Below are 24,792 nucleotides of genomic sequence, written 5' to 3' on the forward strand. Positions count from 1 at the left end.
GCACAAAGGAAACATCAGTTTGCCTTGACAATGGTGAGGTAACACGGGATGGTACAAGTCCGTGGGAGGCAAAACTTTGCACTTGATCAAGCCTTCGTATTGTCGAATGTTTTTCAGGTCGATGTGTTCCGTGAACAATTGTGGGTGTCCTGCAGGAAAGCGAAAATATTTGCACACGTAGGGATACAGCAAACACACTTCCAAGTATTTGATTTCTTCTTCTTTCTCTTCGTCGGCTTTGTACAGCAAACAGGTGGCATTGGTCCTTCCTCCGTACAAACTATCCCTCGGGTTCAGCGGGTCCATGAACTGGTAACTTTCCACGAGGCGTTTAAACTCGGGATCGGTTTTCAAACGGTGATCGTACTCGTGTTCCCACATTTCCACCACTTGGTATCCTTCCTCTTCTAACTTTAGGCGTCGCTGACAAGTGGCCTGGTACAAGTCTTCCATGGTTCGTTGTAAAAACTGATTTTTAGTGTCGCGGTCAGGATAACAGACGGGACATCCGTGAAATAAGCAACCGTTAAACTCGTACACGATCTTGAGATTGTCTAAGTCCCAGCCATCGACCGAATGCATTCTGATGGTCTTTTCGCCCCCTCTATTGCGGGCATGCTGAATCCACTTGTCTTCTTTGTCGCACAAGTAATGTAACCAGCGTAGGGCTTTGACCGAGTATTGACGTTTGACATAGTTGGTCGTTTGAGGACTGATGACAGCTACGGTGTTTTCAGGCATGAATCGTTGCCGGTACACTAAGGAACACGCTTTGGCAATGGTGCAAGCTTCTTTCAAAGGATCGACCTCTCCGTGTTCCATGAACAGTTCTCGAAATTTTCCACAGCAACGTCGTAAAATGTCCACGTCGGAACGACAATACGTTAACATTTCTTCCTGAAAGTCGAAAGGGTCGGAGGCGTGAGCCTGGTACCAAGCGTAGAAAGCTTCTCGTTGTTCGGTAAGCATGTTGTCAGGGTCGTAATAGTGAGCCTCAGGCAAATGGGGTAGAACGGCGTGCTGATTGGCTTCCGTATTGAAAAAGTGTGGAAAGTACCTTGTAGCCATTTCTGTCATTCCAAACGTTTTAGGCATTCGGCTCAAAGGCATGGCCAAGTAACTCATCGAATCTTTAAACTGTACTTGTCCCACTTGCATGAAAATGATTTTGGCTCCGTTCAAAGTGACTTTAGGACGCTCGGTGCCTTGTTCCGTATAGTATCTCAAACGAAACTGTCCATGGTATCCGGAGAAATTGTGAGCTATCACCGTGGCATGACGATGACAATCTCCGTAACGATCGATGTCTTCTTGGCTCCACGTCTTGTCGATGGGGTCTAAGACCCATTGGCCAAAATCGGCTAGCGTCTTCGGTCCCCGAAAGATTTGTTCACGTCCTCCAGGAATCTTGCTGCAGTGAGGGCAATGACTGAAGATAGGTTCCTGAATGCACTTCTCGCACGCTCGGTGAGCCACGCAGAAATTAGGAACGTGAATGCCAGTCTCTTGCAAGCATTCGAAATCGAAAAGGATGAAATTGCCTTTCTTCTTGTAACCGTCCTCTTTCTCTGGTGGGGGTTGGTATTTTTGCACGTAGTATTGGTGTTCCAAGTCCACGATGTGGAGACAAATGTGACATGTTTTCTTTCCTGAACATACGTGTGCCTTGGCATTATTGGTACGTATGCCTTGTCCACACGTAGGGCACAATCTCAGCAGTTGACAAGCACATTTCTGCTGTGAACCTTGCGTCTTCAAATGTTGTTGATAACAGGTAGGGCTGACAAACTTGCGCAGACAAGTTGAACAATGCACTGGTCCTTCGCTCAGACAGGGTGGAGAGGCCAAACATCCTGAGCATTTCAATCCACAATGCTTGTGTTGCTCTCGATTGTTATAGCCATAGTGACATTTCTTACAGTAATATCTGCATCCCAGGAATCCGGTGATAGTGATAATGGTATCGAAATGGTCATCGTGATAATAGACATGAATGTATTTTCCATCCTTAAAGCCTTTCCCTCGAAACAACAGAGGCCCGCGCATTTCTTGAGGGTGCACTTTCAAGGTGTAGCGTGGAGCTAGGACATCTTGCAATGTTTGCATTTCAGGAATGCCACAGGGTGTGTCTGTGGACAGGCCGGCTTGTTGCAACAGGAGTTCTGCTTCACTTCGTTGTTTGGCTCGGTCGGATAGTTGAATAGTTTTCCAGGCTCTTTTCCATTCTACCGTGTCATTCTTGTTAGCATAGGTTCATCCCACCACGATGGCCCTGCCTAAACACACCTGGTCTTGAGGGTTGTGAATTCGGACGAGACTCGTTTTGGTGCTGCGAAGATTGTTCACCAATAGGACTTTTTTGCGGCCAGTCCCTTGAGGAGGAGAGACGTGGGTTATGTCAAGTGTGGCTTTTCCATCGGTGATGTCAAACTGGTCATTGGATTGTTGTACGTGTTGAATCTTGTCCATGACTTTGGAAGCAGTCAATTCTGCAGGGCTGCTAAACTCGATCCTAACAGGGGATTTCAAACCGTCGTGTTGTATGGAAAGTCTCAAGCGATCGTCTTCTTTGGGTTGACATTGTCGCTTGAGTGTGGTGAGCAAAGAATCCCAAACCCCGGTGATGAACCCTTCTGCTTTCTCTAACGGTACTTCAGCCTTGAAATCTTTAAACTTCACCGTGTATTTGTAAGCCGTGGTTCTAAATTTTCTAGAGGAGCGCTTTTCCGTCTCTCGAATGGAATAGTACTTTTCAGGGTTGACTGAGGGTGGTGAACTTTGTTTAGAGGGTTCGGATTCTGGTTCACTCATGTCCTCTTCAAAATCACTGGCATGAATTTGTGCCAAGACTTCAGCCCTGGTACGAGGCGATAGATCACGTTTCTGCCTCTTACTTTCTTCTTCTTTCTTCTCAAATGAATTGGATCGTTTCATCTTGAGTGCAAAACGTCAAATGACTCAAGTTTAAACACCATAGACTAATTTATAGTCATGGCAGACCAGAGTATATAAAAGGGCATGTGTCTTGTCCTTTCACTATTCATTTCACTCTCAAACCGAGCACAACGATGGAAGAGACTAGCCAAATCGAACGTTTCATCAGAGCTTTGCGAGGGGTCATTAGAAAATTTTCTTCAGACCAGCCTTCAGACTACTCTCCTTCTTTTCGAGATAAAAGTGAAGATACTTGCTATATCTCTCAAAAGAAAGGGCATTGGTCTTCAGAGTGTCCAGACCGTCATAAAAGAAAAACAAGGGTTAAAAGAGACAAAAGTCAAGATACCTGTTATTATTGTCAAGAACAAGGACATTGGTCTCCAGATTGCCCAAAAAAGAAACAAGAGGAGTCAGAAGAAGAGAGGGATTCTTCAGAGGAAGAAGAGGAGGAAGATAGCAGACAGGCGAAGAGAAAGAAACAGGAGAAGAAAAGAAGAAGGGAAGAAAGTGAGGAAGAAGAGGAGGAAAAGACTGTGACGGTGAAGAAATTTAAAAACAGAGAGAATAAACAGTAAGACAGAAGAAGTGAATGTACTTTTTAAAGTGCTTTGTTGTGAATTGTGAATTGGATTGTAACTATTTATAAAAGAATAAATTAGGTATAAAAAAGTAAGTGTCTTTGAGTTTTGATTTTAAATAAGAAGCTACACTCACGCACTCATATACACGTACTATAGAGGTAAAATGTTTTTTTTTTTTTTTTTGAGTTGTTGGCAATTGAAAGTCTATCTCTTTTCGAGAGAAGTGGGTGGCCCTGAAAAGGGCCTTTGGTCTTTGGTGTAGGGGTGAGGCCTACTTCTGATGATGATGATTTGGTTGAAATCACTAAGGGTCGTACGGTAGGCTTAGTCACAGGATTGGCGTGTTTAGCTCGGGAAGGTCGTATTCTCTTCGGTCGTGATAAAGAAGTCTGATACATTTGTTTCAGACTTCTTAACTCCGCTAAAATGTCTAACAGTACCGTGAATGTTTGATTTTCACCCTCTTGTTTCTTTGCTGCTGCTTCTTGTTGTTGTTGTTGTTGTTTTTCTTACCTCTTCTTGCTGTTGTTGCTGTAAAAGAAAAGCTTGTTCCGCTTCCTTTTGTCGTTGAATAAATTTCTCCAATTCTTCTTTCTGTCTCTGTCTAAAATTATCCACGTGTGGTAATGAAGGTGACGAAGGTTCCGGAACAAATCCTTGCGAGGTTAGAAAATCCACAAAATCCCAATTCACCTCTTCTGAAAGTAAGTCCTGGTTCCCTTGAGTGGTCTCCACTGCTGGTGCACCCCAATGGATCGTTTTCTGAGTTTCCGTCATGTTGAATCACTGTCGCATGGACTGACAGCGTACAGGCACTAGCGAATCTATATAGACCACGTGACGTCACAGACTGTTCTCTTCGGATTGGATGCGAGCTGACTGAATTTTGTAACGCGTGTTTGGATTGGTGAATGAATTCAATCCGTTTCAATCCTTCCTCTACCTATAAATAAGCGCAGTTCACTGCATTGATGTACCTGTTCTCGTCGCCTCAGCATGTGGACTGACGTTGAATCTTCCACCCTTGTGTCAACGATGATGTTCAGGATGGACATACAGATGTATGTCCGATCCGAATGGACAGTTGTCCATAGGACCGCCAGCAACCTATGGATACGTAGGATTTACATGGAGAGGCAAGGATGCCTCAAAAGAGTCCTGATTTACGGTCCTACAGTGAGACGAAGCCTAAGGACAAGAAGAAGTCACAGATGCCCTTCATGTTAAGGGCATATATAAACCCAAAGGCCCTTTTCAGGGCCACCCACATTTCTCGAAATGAGATCGACTTTCAATTGCTACCCCATCTTTTTATTTGTTTTATTTAAAAAAAGACAAAAAAATAAAGACCCATCAGGTCGGGACCTTATTAAAATAGGGTCCCGAACCTGTTCCATTTCCCCTAGTCCCTAGACAGGCCCAAACTCTATTCCCATGTTAAATTCCCCTTGTCTTTAGAATTGCTTTTTATCTCCCATGTTAAATTTCCCTTGTCGCTCAACAGGCCCAAAATATATTCCCCTGTTAATTTCCCATTGTCGCTATAGTGGCCCAGGGGTTTTCTCCATGTTAAATTCCCCTTGTCGCTAGAGTGGCCCAGGGTTTTTCTCCATGTTAAATTTCCCTTGTCGCTAGTGTGGCCCAAGGGGTTCTGTAATGCTAATTCCCATTGTCGCTAGGGTGGCCCACTTCACTACTGGTGAATTCTGCCACTTCAGCTTTCAAAAGGAAAACATGAAAACATCCCGACAAAGTATTATATACTTGGTATTTCACTTGTGTCACTTATGAGACATGAAAACACACTCATGATGGATTGTTGGGCATATTGTGGCCTGGCTTCCTGTATATATATATATATATATATATATTCAATTAAGTTACAACTACTTTTTTCTTTTGCTGTTTTGGAGCAATGTAAGTGATTAAACTTCATTACTTCTAGGATTGTAATCCATTGCTTGATTTTAGTTTTGGTTATTTTTCATTGCAAAATCACAAATCAATTTCTGTGCACTTGATATTTTTAAACTAATACTAATGTCTTCATAAAATAATGTGAATTAATATTGTAAGGGTGATAACCACACACATAAAGATACCATAATTTACAAGCAGTTGGTTTATCAATATCACAAGAATTGCTTCCTACTTTAACGCACACACATTGTGTGTGCCAATTTGTTGATTAATGATATCACAACATACAATTATTATGAAGTATAGATTTTTCTTTTAGTTAAACGTTTGTTTCATTAGGTATTATCTTTTATCCAAAACACAAAAAGAGTCCTCCATAGTGAGAGTGTATGCATCCATGAATGGTAGTTTCTGGTCAGGGGACCCTTTCTTCAAATTTTGGCCAACAGTTTTATTAAAGCTAGATTTTCAGATTTTGGAGGAATGTGACCCTGGACTTCATTTTAGGTAATAGGACAATAAGATAATAAATATAAGTAAATTATTAATTAAGTCATTTTCAGTACAAGATGCCAAGACCCTCCATATTTTTCTAAATGTTTGTGTATCACTGAGGTTTAAAAGAGTTTAAAACCACAGTTCAACTTCCAAGTCTTATGTTTTCATGAAACTATAATCACACAGTATTTTTGGCTGTTATCCTTTAAGTTAATTAATGTTGATTACTAAAAACTCTGTTTTCAGTTACAGGTAAGTGTACATGCTTATGATTAACCTGAGCCTTTTGTTGGGACATCCCTGGAAAGCCTTGTGCATCTCACACAAAGCACATTTAGTATTGCAGTGTGGAAGATGATGGGTTACTGGGACATCCCAACAAAGTGCCGTGTAGCTCATTCTATCACAAAGACCATGTTAATAAGTAAACCTTGGTGAATTGGGACATATAGTGATTTCCTTAAATTTTGAGGGAAAAGGTAAGAACTACCAAAAAGATGATTACATTAATTATTTCTTACTGTTTAAGAACAAATTTCCAAAATGATGGTAAACATTTGAACAGCGGAGGATGTAGATGTTTTTTTTTTTCTTCATGTGCTTGACATAATAACAAAGTGTATACAATTACATCAGGAGGGTTGTATCTTAACAATGCACACAGTAGCAAAAATGGTTCAGTGACCTTTTTTGAAATTGTATCATTTACTGTGCCTGAATGTAAAGCTTTATAATTTACATGATATCACATAACTACTCTATACTCATGTCTACAATATTCTTCCTGAAAAAATTTGTTTCTTTGTTCACCATACAGGCAAATGTTTTCATTTCTTATTCATTTTAATTTTCAAGTGATCAAGTGACCCAAATATTTGGGTGCCATGTTTTCAGTCACTTTCTTTCTTGTTTTCCTCCCAGTTCCTAATACAGGTTTCACTAAACTTCTCAAACATTTTCCTGAAATTGAGACTTGTAAATATCTTTTTTACAATTCTTTTTACAAGATAATAAAATTCACAGTAAACATTTACTTAAAAATTAAAACAATGAACAAAGTCCTTACATATTGAATTCTTCTTTTAATAAAAATCTAATTTAAATGTTAATATCATTGTTGTTTTTATGGTTGACTAAATTAGTATTTTTATTATTCTTATTAATTTCATTTTAGATCTTAAAATTAACTTTAGATGCAGACACTGCTGTATATTGATGTTTTGTTAACAGAACAATAATCAAGGTTTATAATTGGAAATCAGTTTTATTTGCTCACACATAAGGGAAATATTTTCACACCATGGCATATTTATTTTGTATACCCCTTAAATTGCTTGTGTCTGTCGTGCCCCCCCCCCCCTTCGAAGGTAGGTTCCGCGCAAACTTTATTTGTTCTGGGCTTTGTCATTCTCAAGCTTTTGGAACACTTCTGCTTTTCCTGCGAACATTTCGGCCTCTGTATACAAAATTCTGAGGTGTTCCAAATGGCCAGCAAACGCATAATGGACAAATGGTACTAATGATATGGAGAAATGGGAATCAGCCTGGAAATGGGTGAACATAAAAATGAGTATATATGGGTTTGGTTGACCAGGATTGGTTAATAATGTAAGTTATGTTTTAGAAAAAATAATCTTTTGAGAGTTTATCGTAGTTGTAAGAAAAGAAAAAAAACAACAACAACAAACATAGACATTGTTTTGTTTGGATAGAATTTCAGTCCTTTAACAGTCTTGAGTTTGGAATACTCATTACTAAAATTAGCATCTGACTCTTTAGTGCTGAATTGAAATAACACGTTTCAAACACATGCAGGTCCAGAAAATGCTGCGGCTGATATCCTTTCATCAACACAGAAGCTGACATCCTGGTTTCATCTATACTGATAAAAATAGGTTTGATCATGAACACTCAAATATTTTAAGTTATTGAATTTTTAATATCATGGTGTTTGTATGGGTTTACTATGGGAACTGAATTAGTACCATGAGTTCTTATCCCACTATCGCAGTGACGAACCGACCACTGATGTCGTTAACATGAGATCAACAACTTCGTTGTTTGATACCGATTACTGTTTCCATAACTGTGATAAGGGAAGCAGTCAAACGGGCTTCTTGCAACAAGTTTCATTATTCAAAAAGCCTATAATCTGAGGTCTTCTTACTGTAAAATGATTGTATTATGACTATATATGCAGGGTTAAATCCGACCGTGTCGTGGCTTATTCCGACCTCTGATATGTGTAATTCCGACCACTACATATGGATTGTACTAGTCCGATAAATCAATCCCACAGTTCTGTATTGATACTGATGGACGATATTGTGGGTATGATGTCACCTGTTCATTAAAATATGCAATTTTGCTGCATGCAAATGGTTCCGGAATAAACCCGCTTAAACGTTATATACATACCGGTAATTGGTAACAGCCATATCAAGTGTAAATTCAAAATGGCCACAGGACAGATTGTTGTGCTATTCCAGGTGGATTTACAAGGAACCAAACATATGATTTGCTCAGGAAATATAATCTACATGTCACCAAAGGAACCCCTCAGCCGACGGTAGCTGCACAGCCACAAGAAATACCGGTAAGTGTATACCATGTACATCGATGTGTGCAGCCAACAATTTGAATGCAGATGATTGCAGCTTTTAATGAATAGGTGATATCAGCCCCTCACCCGAAAATCAATGTCATCACGGATGAAGGGCTGATTTATCGGCCTAGGACTGTACATATACATGTTTCATTTGTAAAATACAAAGATTTTTTAAAATTATTTTGACAGATTTGAAAGCTTTTGTTTTTATTTTGTTCAGATGAGAGAAATCAGATAGAAAGCGATATTGCTACATCGATAATAGTGGATGCTGTTATAAAGATAATTGTGGAGAAAATTTTCATTTTATTTTTATTTGGACTTATACCTTTAACTATTTTATTTGTTTTTAATTAATTATTTGTTCATGGGTTTTTTTCTTCAGATTTCAATACAAAATAATCATAATTCTACATTTTCTTTAAGCGCGTGTTCTTGTTCATAATTGCCCCCAGAACAGCAGCTACAGTGGTTATTCCCGAATTCAACAAATAAATGGGATCCATATTACCAGACCACTGCCCTACCTTCACCACAGAGTTCTGGGCAATAACATAATCATTAAAATGGATTCAAGACCAAAGCGGTCCAAAAGCAGTTATCATCAGCGACTCACTTAGTGTAATAGAATCCATCAAATCTCACAGCACCAAATCGAGAGAACAATTATTGGCTAGAGCTTTTATATGCTTAAGGAATTATCCACAGCGGATCAGATAGTTAAAGTCATGTGGATACCCTTGCATATAGGAGTCCCTGGTAATGAGCTAGCAGACAAAGTCGCAAATAAACCGCACATGTTAGGGAACTCTAACCCTGCCCCACTCAGATATAGCATAACAGAAGCCCAAAGCATAACAAGACACTATATTAACCAGAAATGTCAGGAGCACTGGAACTGCACTACCTAAGGCAGGATACTCTATTTCATTATAAGGCAAACAAATATGTCCATCAAACCACCCAAAGTGAACAGCCTGGACCAAAAAGTATGAATCGCATCGTAACCGGAAAAACAAAATTAGCAGGAAGTTTTGACAAACATCTAGCACCCAAGACTGCTAATATAAATTGCTATCACTGCAAAACCATTGAAGACCTGCCACATATATTCAGTAGCTGCTCAAAATATCAAGAAGCTAGAATGGAATTTCAAACAACTCAAAACAAAATTGGATCCCGTACCACTTATCCAGATTTCCTTAAAAAAAACAACCTCAACATAAATATCACCTACCAAAACATATTTAAATTCCTAGATACATCCAAGCTAAAATAAAAAAATAAAACACCCTAAAAGTATAAAATAAACAACCCGACCTCACTTAAAAATAAATTTCCACTAGCAGTTGGGCACCCTTGACAGGTCCTGGGGGACCTGAGTACTTAGCAAGGGTGTCCCTCTAGCTTAAAAATAACAACCTGTAAAACATAAATAACCCACCCGAATACCCTCTATAACCAGATTAATAAACATAGACAGATTTTCATACCTCCCTAGGGACCTCAATACTCAGCAATCCGAAATATATAACTAAAAAATCAACAAAATTAATAATTTTTTAAAAATAAAAAAAATCTTCTCTGCTCTCTTCCTAGCCCTAACTTGAAAGACAGCCAAAGTAATACTGCGGCCTAATTATGTGTTACTGACCATACTAACACTAAAGCAGCACAGAGTTTTCCATTCAATGCAGCCTAGCTCATCTTTAGAACAATTTCAGACACAAGAACCAAAACTCAGAATTTGTGCAAGTACATCCATTTAGACCAGTACCCTGGAATGAGTGAGCTCATGCCTGCAGATGGTCGCCTGCCTTCCTGGTCACTACCTCCCTTGCCTCAGTTGGACACAAATAAGCGTGCAACGCGCTCATGAAACACCTAACACAAATAAAAGCAAAAATAAATGAATAGCAAGTGGCACTATGGTGTCAAAATCCTCACACATTTCTATCAAGAGGTCTACAAGAACTACCCATTCCAGCAACAATTTTGCGCTACACAGCATCCATTTCCTCAAAATTACCTGTGAGGAAATAGGACTGTGGAGAAATGTAAAGAAGCAGAAGAACGTTCGCTTATAAAGCCCATCTAAGGGCTACCAATATTGCTTCTTATCCAGGGAACCATTTTGGCTTGATATCCCGTTTCGATAAAACTATTTTGTACACTAACTTGATCCTTAAATCCACCGGTTCAAAATTTAAACTTTTTATGACTTAACAGTTACCATTCTTTTTATTATATGTCGCTCAGACATATTAGTTATTAAAAAATTGTAGGGCATCTACAACGTACACTATGTACTAGAATTCTTACGATTGTTAAGACGTAGGAAAATTTTATAACTCGTCTTGATTTGATCCAATTGCACAGGTGGCTAACACATTATTGGCATTGTTATTGTCCATTAGTACAACTAGAGTAAATTTCACTAAGTACGGGGTGGAGTTCTTGGGAGTGCACGACATCCTTGGCTGGCTTGCGGAGGTCCTTGCCCTCTTTCCTCTCTCGCACGTCGTATAACGGCGGATATGTGGAACAATTTCCACCCATCTAAAGCTAAGTGTTCCGATGTGACTTGATCGTTGCGAACAATCGCAACGGGCGTTACATACTGCTTGGATCGACACATAGTACAGTCAATAGCGGACTGAAATCAACTCTTTGTTAACATGAGTGTGTGTTGGACCCACTCCCACTTATGAAAGCCTTTCATTCAGGTCGTTAGAGACACATAGTCCTACGACTTGACGGCTAAATTAGTAGTGCTCCTTGAGCACATAAACGCCTGGGGGATGTGGCACTAATTTCTTCCCTCAGGAACATGTAGCACCCCGCTGTGCGGGAATAAACCCGTCGCACATGCCCTTCTGGACGTACATTAAGGAAATCCAATTAATCAATCAATCTTATTAAAAATTAAGCTGGGGTTAATCCGAGGACTGTACATAACATTGCATACTATTGTTGTTTGTGCTAAAACTGGTGCAGTTTTTACATTTTAGTGAGACAAAGCATTATTTTAAAGCTACCATAAAATAATTATTATGTTATTGAAAGCTATTGAAATCCTAGATGATTGAAGCCTGACTATAAGCCTGACTAATAAAAAAATGTATGAACGCCACTTCTGAACTCGCACGGAAGAAAGATTACTGAGGCGATTACGTCATTTTGTCACGCATCGTCTGGAAACATCTGCACTAATTTGCATACGTATGTGCAGAAATAGAAACAAAGAAAGACACCAGTATCTTTGCCTTAGCAGCTGGACGTAAGTACCTACTGTTCGGCATATGATCATGTTACCCTAAGTTTAAAAGTTCTTGTGTTTGTTTTTCTTGGTAAAACGCACCCATACTTGATGAAAGGAATGGTAAGATGGAAATTCTTTAGTTTATAATTGTACCGCGTGATGCACTCGAGTCTTTAGCATGGTATAGAAAAATCATGCAGTATCGTATCTCCGCCATATTGTTTTCAAACAATGTGGTATAACTTTCACCTCATTAAAAAAACAAAAACATGATTTCATGTGGTTTGAAGTGCAGGTGTTGAGTGTCCAAGTGTCCACAATAAAAAAAAAATTGCGAAAATCGCACGTTTTGGAGCCCGTGACGTAAGTTTGGTAGAACGCAGAAAAAAAATCAGTTATGGCTTGATTGATAGAAAAAATATCTCAGGAGTAAAACAAGCCATATAGTGTGGTCGTGTGCTTTTAAATACGGAAACAGCAGAAGGAAATAGAAGGTTATGGGTGGAACGACGTATTTGGAAGTTCTGTACCTTCTCTCTTATATATTATGTTAGAGAGGGTCCTAATTCAGAACGGGTCATCTAAGGTATTTTTGGTCACTCTGTATGATTATTTTTCCTTCAGATTATTGTTTTTTGTTTTCTTTCTTCTCAAAATCAAGCTCGCGTCTGAGCACCCGTGGTTCGTGGAACTGGCAATCTTCATCGGCATTGTTAAATGTAGTTAGATCCGTTATTAGTTTTAAACAAAATTATCTTGCGGTAAGAGAAAAGAGAATACCTCCTCCATTTGAAAATTAAATGTTTTGTCCATGTATTACAATTCGGAGTTCAAGCTGGGATTTCAGTGATCTGAGATATTGATCCCTGAATATTATTTGAATATTGTTTTGGGCAAGTATTATATGCGATGATAGTAGGATGTATCAGATGAAACCCAAAAAATCAATATTTTTGCCATTTTAATAACATTTACAGGGATATCCTAATTAACATGTTTATCTAGTACATTCTGCAAGAAAAAATAGTACTACTAACAAAGTGACTTTAAAGTGGAATGATGTACAGCGCTAGAAATTATCTTTTAGGCATGAGGCAGGAAGAATTTTTGATAGTTCTGAAATGTTGAATAAGAATGTTACTGCTGTTAATCTACTTGAATATCAGAGATCTAAATATTTTTGATATTCCATGCATTTTTAAGCCATGGCCCAAAGTTGGCTTTTTAAATTACTAGCAGCGATTTGATAGTTGTAATATTTTCCCCTGAAAACATTCAACAATTTAAAAGCATTTCAGAATTGCAACTTGCTTGCTAGCATCAATTTCTAGTGCTGTAAGCTCTGTCTTGCTCTCATACAATGTGTTCCAGTTTTCAGGATGAGGACCTGTGGATATATTAATGTACAAACAGATAAATTTAATTTGACTCAACTTCAAATAATTCAAGAGCAACACTGAAACAAATGTTGATAGTTTTGAAATAATAAACTAAGGTAATGCTGGTTTTATAAATTTTACTGAAATTAATGTACTTAATTAATGTCTGAGATTAGATTCTTTTAACATGCCAAGCATTTGTGGATAATCTGTCACACACTCACAAGAGGGGAAAATGTGTCCAAAGTACTTTGCAATTAACAACCAGTTTTTATAAAATCCAAATTTAGTTGGCAAAATTCTGAATAATTATTCTTTATAATATTTTCAATACATTGTGTTAAATCTTATTTGGAAACGGGAAAGAAGAGTGTTATTAAAACTCTGTAATCAAAATTAAAATATCTCTGCCCTTTTCCTTGTTGTGTAAATTTAGTATGTTTCAAGGTGTTCTGATCGATATGCAGCAGGTCTTGAATTTAGTGACAAATGGACTTCTTGTGCCACCCATGAAAGAGCAGAATAGTGGGAAAATATTGAAAAATGAGGCAATGTTAAAAGCCTAAAAGTACAAAATCTTCAAACATAAGTTAAAATGGATTGTAATCAAGTCAGTATGAAAAGTAATATTAAATTGTATGAAAATAATTAGTTGTTTTTTTTTTTTTTGTAGTTGAAAAGTCAGTATACATTTTACAGTTGTGAATAAGTTGAAATGTTAATGTAGATTATTGTTTCATAATTATTTGATCAGTTTGTCATTTGAATTGATTTCTCTACTTCGCTCACAGCACACAGCTTTTGTAATTGTCAATGTGTCTGTCGAATGCCATTTAAGTCTTAGCTTGCATGCAAGTGTCGCATGTGTTAAGAATGTTACACTGAGGTCAGAAACAAAATAGCTTTATTTTCTGTATTCCAGATGATTGTATGTTTTGCATGACAACCATGTACCTATTTCTGACCACAAGAATGAATTCAGATAAGTGGAATTCTGGACTTTCTGAATGATGTGTGACCATCCTGGAATTAATTTGTTTGTAGGTAACATTATTGGACTTAATGCACATTAAATGCTTACTGTTTATCTTAGTATTTTTAAGCAGCTACTGGACATAGAGTAAAAAGCATGAGTCAGTAATGACTGCCCAAGGTAATCATGTCCAGTTTTAAATACTTGATATTGTCACAGTGATACATATTGCATTGAACATGGATTGTTATCACAATGAGAAAGAGAGCATTGTTACCATTTGCCCACTATTCTCTCTTGGGCTATGGTTATTGAATGAGAAAGTAATTAATTACATCAAGTTTAACACGAAACTATTAAAATTTAAATTTAGTATGATGACAAAAAATGTGAATAATGCAAAGATCGTTAATGTATAGTGACATTTGACATTTTCACTGCCCTCATTGATGTAATTTCATGACAGAACCGTATTCCTATAACATTTGCTTAACTAGAGTCATAACAAGTTTCCTTTATGCAAACATGTGTACATTAAATGCCTTAGAAATATCTTGACATAGTTATGACATATGTGTTTTATTTATAAGTTGCTGATTGAAATTACTTGCTTTACCATAAGTTTAAATTTCAAGGCTCTTTCAACAGAACGAGAGACATAATTAAAATGTATTGTTGTTTTTATACAGAACCTCTTCTGCAATGGATACATTTTGGACACTTAAGAACAAAATAACGTAGAAAAGTACAGAAGGTCCTGCTGTGCTGCAACTGCAAAATTCCAGTTAGCCTGTGAATTCTTATTTATTTTTACTATTGTTCACATTTTAATCATGAAGAATAAATGCTTTCAGGACAGAGAGCTTATCTGATACTGTGAACCTGGTAAATTTGTCAGCTATTTGTTACCTTCAGAATGCTTTAATCGGAATTTTTTTGTATTATTTCCTTCTGAACAGTCCATTATACTAACTACCAATAATGTATGCACAGCTGTAGATAAGCATCATAACTGCCTATTTATGCAATGTGACTAAAAAAGCACAAAATTTAAAAATACATTCAAAAAATTTAATTTTAAGCATATAGTCCCAAGTTTTTAGTGTAATGCTCCTGCCATGAGCACAGTTCAAGTTGTGTCATGGCTGTTGGTTCAAACTCCAGATGTTTCTTGCATGTTGAAAATGATATTACTAGAGCAATGTGAGAACACTCAGAGTGATATAAACAAATGCACCCATAACTAGTCTGTGTAACTAAACCATTTAACTAGTTTAATGTTGTTGTTGTATGGTTTAACGCCATGTTTCAGCACACGGTAGGCTATACATGGCATGATTAAGATCATGATGACTAAGACACAAAGCACAAGATTTGTGTTCTGTGATGTTTACCCCATCAAAATGTTATAAAATCCAAATAGTTCCAAACAAGGGAGAAAAATACCCAATTTATTAAATACTTATCTAGAGCTCTGGTTAGCATGTACTTAAGTCAAATACAGAAATGGTTCAATGTGCAATTGATGCCTATTATATGATCTGCGAAATTTAAGGTGAGACATAATTATTTTAAGACAGTTTGATGGCGTGTTGATAAGTGAATCTGTTTTATTATGTACATTGTTATTTGTCTGTGTTGTTTTGTCTTTATTTATAGTTAAATTGTTATTACCATAGTTTTGCAATAGGACCTTGCATACTAGTCACTTAAAGCCTGCTGCATGTATAGAAGTCCATTGAGACACTTAATTGGCTCATTGGCCTTCTACTTGACCTTGTAGATGAGACCACTTTACTGTAAAAGCTATAAAGACACTACCTTAGTTGGGTGGTTAATCACAAGGTTATTTTGCATGTCAGGAAACTGTTTACTATTTGCTAATTGTGTTTTTCCATCATTTCATTGTTATCAATTGTTGGTAATGTTGTAAATGGCCATTCCTCATCAAGTATGTTTGAGCTTTTTTGTGTGTGACATCATTGTCCCACAAATGCACTCTTTGGGATGTCCAAACAATTTATCAAGTGCATTATTCTTGACCAAGAGAGAGAGAGAGAGAGAGAGAGAGAGAGAGTGAGAGAGAGAGAGAGAAGAAAAATAGATCTGCTCTGTTGCATCAAGCTTGCAACATTGCATGTTACATGGACCATTTGTGGCTCAAAATATATGTTGTTGGGGCCAAAAAAGCAACAACCCATAACGTGTAATGCCTTTCATAAAATTGATGTTTCCTGAAGAAGGATTGTCTTTGCAGAAATTTCCCATCTAAAGACAGACTTTTCCATAAACCAATCTGAAACTCAACTAACCTGTGCTGTAATTTTTTTATTTTTTTTTTTATATTTTTTTTTTTTTGGATTCTCTGTTATATTCCAAAACTTGTAACTAATCCCAGCATCTCACATGCTGCATGATCAAACTGAGATCAGTTTATCAATTCTGGTGTTAAGTGCCTTATTGTATCATGAGTGAGCTATAATTTGAAATTTCATTTACCATTGTGACACACTAATTAAAAAGAAATCTTGTAATGTTTCTCTTAAAAGGGATAGCAAGGATATATTACTCGTGTGTGATATTCCCAGAAGCATGTCTGAGATTACAGATGATTTTTCTCTCTTGACCTCTGCAAACTTAGTGGCCCATTTTTTGAAAGGTCACTGGCTGCTTGGCCTACTGTATTGGCCACTTGGCTCACTGTTGAACACTGTTATCTGGTGCATGACCAGCAGAGGCATCACATTAGTCAAGTAGCAAGCTATGAAATTTTCATTGCCCTGTTAATGGCTTGTTGGGACATCTCAACGAAATGCTGAATCTCGTTTGTCCCAGTAAAATATACTTGTAGTATTTAGGGAGAGAGTTGCATGTTTTTATGATGGTTATGCAAGTATTCTCACTTCAGGTATGTGTTTTTTTTTTCATGGGTTTTGTCCCAATTTACTGTCATGGAATATTTAATACTTATGATTATTCCTAATGAAATAGTAGGACCTATCACAAAATAATTGTGTATTTTGTTAGATTCAGTAGGCTCTTTTAGAAAAGTAATGTTAAACCCCAAGAGTGTATAGTCAGTAACAAACTATATACTGATCTAGAAGTGATTGTTATGAGCAAATGGTCCTTGTAATTTTCTGTGATAAATATGTATTGATTTACCAATGTAATAACCGGATCTATGGAGATTTACATTGTTACACAGGTGGTTTGTATATGTAGCTTGTTGCCACAGCAGGTTTGGCTGTATTGCCTTAGCAAGTTCTAAATGGCTTTTATTGCCAATTCTCATGAAGCATTCAAGGTGTGGAAATAGAACAGACACATCAGTCTGATACTGCTTATGTGAGGGGCATATTACTGCTGTTGATCATTTCACATGTTAAACTTGTCTAGCTTCGTAATCATATATCCCCAGGGGTTGCATTACCAAACATAGTGAGTAAAAATGTTGCTTTGAACTGCAGACCTGCTAACACTTACTAACTGGTTTAACTTAAGGAAAAATCTAATGCCTTACTGAGGAGGTCTTGTTAGTGTTGGCAGGTCTGGAACTGTACGTTTTCTTGATACGTGCCTAGTGTGAAGTTGTGATTACTGGTTAGTCTTATCATTTTTTAACAGCATTAAACCCCTTCTTGAAAGCGTAGCTCACTATGACCTATTTTATGCTGTACATATTTTTTGTTAGCTTTGTGTTTATAATTATTTCTTAGTCACTCCTCTTGAAAATGTTATACCATTTCTACCAAACGAGTTCACTGGCCTATATTTTATTTGTTAGACTTTAACAATCAGATCATATTTAAGGCAGTCTTTATGAGTTATATGTCTTGGTGATTGGACACATCTCCAACTTCCATGTATGTTACACTGTGACCTGTTATTCATACTTCACATTTTTGTTTATAGGCACAGTTATTGGGTTATAATGGAACTTGAAATTGTCATTTCTGAATGACAAATTGTGTAAGTAGTTGGCAATCTTTAATGAACTGGAAATGTATGCATTAAATTAATAAATCATTTGCTACTAATCAGATTGTACAAAGTTTAAGGACTACGGTACTAATTCAGTTCCCATAATAAACCTATGCAAACCCCATGACATTAAAAATTCAATAACTTAAACTTTTAGAGTGCTCATGATCAAACCTATATTTATCAGTATAGATGAAACCTGGATGTCAGCTTCTGTGAGAGGAAAGGATATGAGCTGCGGTATTTTCTGGACCTGCATGTGTTTGAAACATATACTTTCAAATCCGCACCAAAGAGTCAGGTGCTAATTTTAGTAATGAATATTCCAAACTCAAGACTGTTAAAGGACTGAAATTTCATCAATAAAACGATGTCTCTATTTTTTTCACTTATAATTAGGATAATCTCTCAAAAGGTTATTTTTCCTACAACATAATTTACATTATTAACCAATCTTGGTCAGCATAACCCATATATATATACTCCATTTTAGGTTCATCCATTTCCAGACTGGTTCTCATTTTTCCATACCTTTAGTATCGTGTGTCCTATAAGCTTGCAGAATGCAATGAAATGGGGTGGGGGATAACCATTGTGAATCAACCTGTTCCTTAAGGGACCCACAGGTAGAAGATCAAGGTTCCTCTTGTCTGAATCTACTTTCTGCATGATAATTCATTTTTTTAATGAATGCTGGAAACTTGAATGTTTCACTGAAGCAAGCTATGTCACTAGTGATTACATTTCTTGTTATATACCACTTATCTGTATATCAACTAAGACTGCCCACTTTTCTGTCGAGTATGGCCTGAAGCCCTTTGGGTGTGTCATAAAACCTTGCTGTCTGACAATATCATTAGAATATAATGCTGTATATGCAGGTGCACTGGAAAATGGAAAGGGGGGGAGGGCAAAGAGTCATGATCAGAACACTACATAAAATGTAAAAGTCTTGACATCACTGTATCCAAATGCTTTTATACTTGGGACACACAAGATTAAAACTGGTGCAACACTCACTCTTACGCCAAGAAAAGGAATATAAGAAAAGTACCATTTTTGCTGCACATCCTTTGGGAATCATTGGTTTACATGATCAGCTGTTGCCATTTTTTTACGACTGGAGACATTTTAATGTCTTTTACAGGTATATAACAAGTATATCAGCAGTACAATAATTTGATGTGCATTGTTGCAACTTGCCATCTTTATCGTAACCATATCCATATGTGAATTAATAATGACCCACTGGGTCTATATACTGAATGTTCTATATACTGACACTACTTTCTACACTAACTTTGATGTAGCAATCCATATTAAGTACTACATGTATCAACACTATAAAATATCAGCAGTTATCTAAACTGATGTAATTCACAAAATGCTTAATTGTTTATGTTTTTAAACAAATACAGAAGGACAAAAGACAAACACATGTAGGATGATAGCCAGAAACAGCAGCAGGTCTTGTTGGATGACATCTGGTGCTGACATGAATAATACATGAATAATACATCTTCGTTTAGTGCTGAAGAAAGCATCATCTGTATGCAGGCAGTTGAGAAGATAAGGGAGGATAGGAAGAAATTTGCTGTGGACAGGAAAAGGATGCTGGCAGGTGATTGTCTAGTACTATACTGCAGAATAATATCTGAATTAATCTTATGCATACGTGTGGAATAGAGAATGCAATTTGTGTGGTTCATAGGCAAACATGCTGTTTAGTTCAGTTCCTGATTACGATGTCTGACATATAATGGTAGTGGGATTTCATATACCTCATATTTGCATACGGTTATTTTTCTCTCGTGCCTTTCCCACATACAAATGTCTGGATTCCCTACCTCATTCCAGCGCTGGATTCCCTACCTCATTTCTAGATCATATCTACCGTTTTTGATGATAAGACAAGCTATAAGTTTCCATTACCAATTTGATCACGATTATTTTTTCAAGTTCAACAGATATTGATCAAATTTCGGGGTATTTTCTGGTTTAGAAAATGGGATCCATGCCTGACCATGCATTAAAAACAGGTTCACTGTTTATCAAGGGAGTGGTGTAGCCGAACATTTTGTACAATTTATTCATGACACTCTTAGAACTTGATAAAAGAGTATCAAAAGCATATTGTATATTACCTTTTCATACATTCATCATTTTTCTTTTGTGATGATCTGTTGACACCATAGAATTTAGTGTGACCCTGGCATTAATTATGAAAGGAATCAAGTAAGAGTAAAATTTGCAGATGGAAATAGTCATAACCATAATAGATGATTTTTTTCTTCAAAAAAGTAAAAATGGAACCCCTCAACTGGAGTTTTTATAGATTCATGTAATATTATGTATTAATAGTTGACTATACGGTCTAAATTTATTTGAAAATGTTTTCAGTATCATAGCTCAACCATTGAAAGAAGATGTCAGTTCAGAATTAAAATCTATCAGGGAGGCTAAGGTGCCAAATCTTCGTTACCCTTCCAAAGTTGCAAAGAAAGAATTCATGAAGGAAGAACCAAAAAGATTGACAGAACAGGTGGATATTCAGGTAAAGGGAAAACAAAAACTGCCCATGTTTGAAAATAGAATTCTCTTACATGTACCACCAGAGGAAGATGCCATTAAACGATTCCTAAAGGAAACGGAAGAGAAGAAAGCAGTCGCAAGGGTAACCGAATTGCCAAAATTAACAGCCCCAATCAAACCAGGAAAAGTGCCAGAACAACCAGCTTTTGTTACCAAAATGAAAAAGCACCAATTTACAAAGGTTGGTCAATCATGCAGTAGTTATAAATGTATTAACTGAGTAAATTCAACCATCCACTTTGTCTAGTTTTGATTGAAAACCCTTAACACAGAAGTTCCTCTTATTGTGAAGTGGCTCCAATTCAATATAAGGTCTTGTTTATTCGAGTCACTACAGTTCAGAACACAAACCATGAAAAGGATCATTGATGGTCGCATTTGTTTTTCCATTACAGTTAAAAAATAGTTGTCATATTTGAAAAAAAGATTATGTTACAAGGATTTTTATATAGCCAGTAAGGTCAGTCAGATCAAATGCTCATACCAAAATAAAAAATACCTGAAAAAGGGTGCTGTATGGATGTTTAATGAAATTTGTTATGATTTCTTTAAAAATTGTTGGAAGGATGTGCATCCGAAAACAGTTTTTTAAGGATGAAAATATACGCAAATCTCTATCCAGAAGCATGATCCTTGCCTCTTTGCGGACACTCAATCCTGTTGCAGCCCAAGAGGGTGAGAAGGTCAGATTTGATGTCAAGTTCAAAGGTCATCCTGAGCCAGTTGTGAAGTTGTCAATATAAGGAGTTCCACCGACTTAAAAAAGTCCTTGTCCGATGAGCCATCATCACTGACAATTTCTGAGATCTTTCAAGAGGATTCTGGGATATATAAGTGCGCAGCCACCAATGCTGACGATTCAACAAGTACAGAATGCAAACTAGACGTGATAGGTATGCCATTACTACTTGAAAATACCTCTTCTTATTCTGAAGGATTGTATGCCTTCAGTGGCAGTTTTAGTTGCATTAAGATTTTTCTAAAGCTATGTTCTTGGAGTAGTTTGTCAGAGACTGTAAATCAGTTTACAACTTGAATGGTGCATGATGATGATGAGCTCTACTGGTCATAGAAGAGCTTATGGGATGGTCTGTTGTAAGAATAAAAACGCGATAGTGTCGGTGTCAAGTTGAGAGCCCGCCCTCTCTGCTGCTATGAATTAAATCATTATTATATCAATAATGGCAAACATCGGAGAAGCATATACCACTAGATTAGCTCGAGGGCGACTAGAAGCAATCAAAAAATATATTCCTGTTCGTGATTATGTAAGACAAAAACTACAAGAACGTCAAGAAGCACAAGTCGATTTTGCTACGGTCGCAGAACAGTTATTTAAACCCGTAACAGCGATTACTGAAAAAGCTATATGGGGAGGTATTGAGGACAAGGAGGAGAGGAAGAAGGGTCTTCTTTCAACATTAAAACAAACCGCTGCGCAGACTGAAACAATAGCAGAAAGAACTAAAAGAACAAAAAAGATTTTACGAGAATTCCCAACGGAAATAGCTGCAGCTCAACCTCCACCAGTTGGTGAAGAAATACTTGAAGGTATTGGTAAAATTCGTACTGAAGTCGCTGACATGCAAAAAGAACTTGCGCCTAAGCCCACACCAGTAAAAGAACATATTGAACTAATTGCAAGATTTAAGGAAGGTTTTGTCGAAAATATTAAAAATACTAAAAGACATGATTTACCTAAAAAAAAATGCTAATTAGCATATTTAATAAATCTGATACATTGCGCCCTGGTTATGAAAAGGTCAATGATGATAGTCTTATTAAATGGATATATAGCATATATATATAAATAAAAAACAAGCCAGGGATATTGATTTAGAATACAGAAGTCTTTTTGAAGAAGTACAGATACTTTATAAGGAGACACTGAAACAAATACAACAACACCAACTCTCCCAGCAGGAACCTTCATATCAACTTCCTCCACCGCTGCAGCATATAGAACAACATCTTCTTCACCGCAGCAAACGTTGATGTCGGAACTTAAAAGGTCTGAAGAGCTACTTAAAAAAGCAAAAGAGGGAAGATCACCTTTAAGACTATTTAAAAAAAGCACGGAAATGGAGGAAGGAGCTACTGGTGGTGGTTTAGGAAGTGGTCTTATTGCCTGCCCTGATAATATCCTCAATGATGTGCAACGACTAGAAGTTCTCATAGGAGGAAAACGAGCTGGAAATAACTCACCGGAAATAATTAATGAAGCATCTGATATTTGCCGACGATTATTTCAAGGCGATATCATGGACATTAATGTTTACCGAGAACTTATTGATGAGCTCGTTGATGACTATCACAATGACTAATTAATATATAAATAAATAATTAAATAAAAATGATCGTACACAATTCTCATCGTAGATCTGTAGCTGATAGGGCGATAAATTCGCGATTACCAACCTATAAAGCAACTTACGGAGATGGACTTGGTGATGTTGTTCAGGGTTTATTCAGAACGATAGCTCCCAAAGCAATACCGATCGCAAAACAATTATCAATGAAAGCTATTGACGTTGTTCGTGATAAAGCTCGTGGTGCTATTGGTAACGTTGCCAGTAAAGCTTTCTTAGCAATCAAGGACAGACTAGCACGATTAATATGCAGACCAAAATTGGTCCAGCCAGGAAAATTACCAAGCACTGAGGTGATGCCTGCAGCTGTCAGTAAAGTAATAAATCAAGCATCAAATAACAAGCTTGCATCACTAATAAATCAACAAGCTAAACAAATAAATACAAGTCTGATATCAGGAAGTGGTCTTCGTTTTAAACGATAATAAATTATAATAAAATGTTTAAACGTACATCTGACCCGGCGTTCGACATGGATGCACCAGTGCTCAAGGATGATTCTGTGCGTGATTATCAATATTATTCTTATGAGGCAATATCGCCAAATCAACGTGGAAGAATTCTATTACGAGTTCAGGTTACAAGTAGATATTTCTTGCCCACTGAATCATTTATTGAAGTCACAGGTGAACTTGTAACAAACGTTGTCGCTAATACACCATACGGAGCTAATGTCAGAGTTGGCTTTGTTAATAATGACATCATGGCATTATTCAAAAGTGCTATATACATGATTGATGGAAAAGAAATTGAAACAATCCAGGATAATGTTGACGTTGCTACAACGATTGTGGGTCTATCAAGATATTCAGATGATTATACTAGATCAGCTGGTTCGCCTATGATATTCGCCAAAGATAACGCTGACCATCCTGATGGAAGACCGTATAATATAAGACGACCAAGAAACAATGCCGATAACGCTGACGGCGATTTGTGGCCTTTGGTTCATGGTGCTAATCCTTATTACAATTTAGGTTTAGGAACACGTCAATTAATGTTAAAAGGTGATCGTAGAAGATTTTCATGTGCAATTCCACTATCCCACATCTTTGGATTTTGCACAAATGTCAGAAAGGTCATTTTTGGAGCCAAACATACAATTGTTCTTCATCGAAAAGAAGATAATGATGCTATATGGCGAGAAAATGGCGCTGCTGATGGTAAAGTTATATTATTTAAACTCTCCTTGTGGATGCCGGTAATGACTCCATCACTCCCTGAAGAACAGCGGTTACTTTCTTTTATGGATCAAAGCGGTAAATGGATGTTGTCATGGTTAACGACAACTACCGATAGTAATCAAAATCCCGTCAGAGGTACATTTACTTGGCATATATCATCACAGCAAGGTGTTTCTGCACCAAGACATATCTTTGTTGCGTTTCAAGATACTGCACGATTAAACATTCAAGAAGGAAATCCAATTATATTTGACAAACTTGGTGTCTCTGAAGTATCTTTAAGAATAAATGGACATCAAGAACCATCCGAGGATATATTATTGGATTTTAACGAAAATCAGGATATCGCGTGCATATCATCGTTTGATGACATTTAAGGGACGTGATCAAAATATTGATACTGGTTTGCAAATATCACAACTGGATTTTACATCATTGTATCCCATTTATTACTTTGCGCTGGAACATCTTGATTTAGTTAAGCAATCTGTCGTTGATATACACT

This window comes from Sinohyriopsis cumingii, chromosome 9, assembly GCF_028554795.1.
Source record: "Sinohyriopsis cumingii isolate HCF-2022 chromosome 9, ASM2855479v2, whole genome shotgun sequence".
Taxonomy (NCBI): Eukaryota; Metazoa; Mollusca; class Bivalvia; order Unionida; family Unionidae; genus Sinohyriopsis; species Sinohyriopsis cumingii.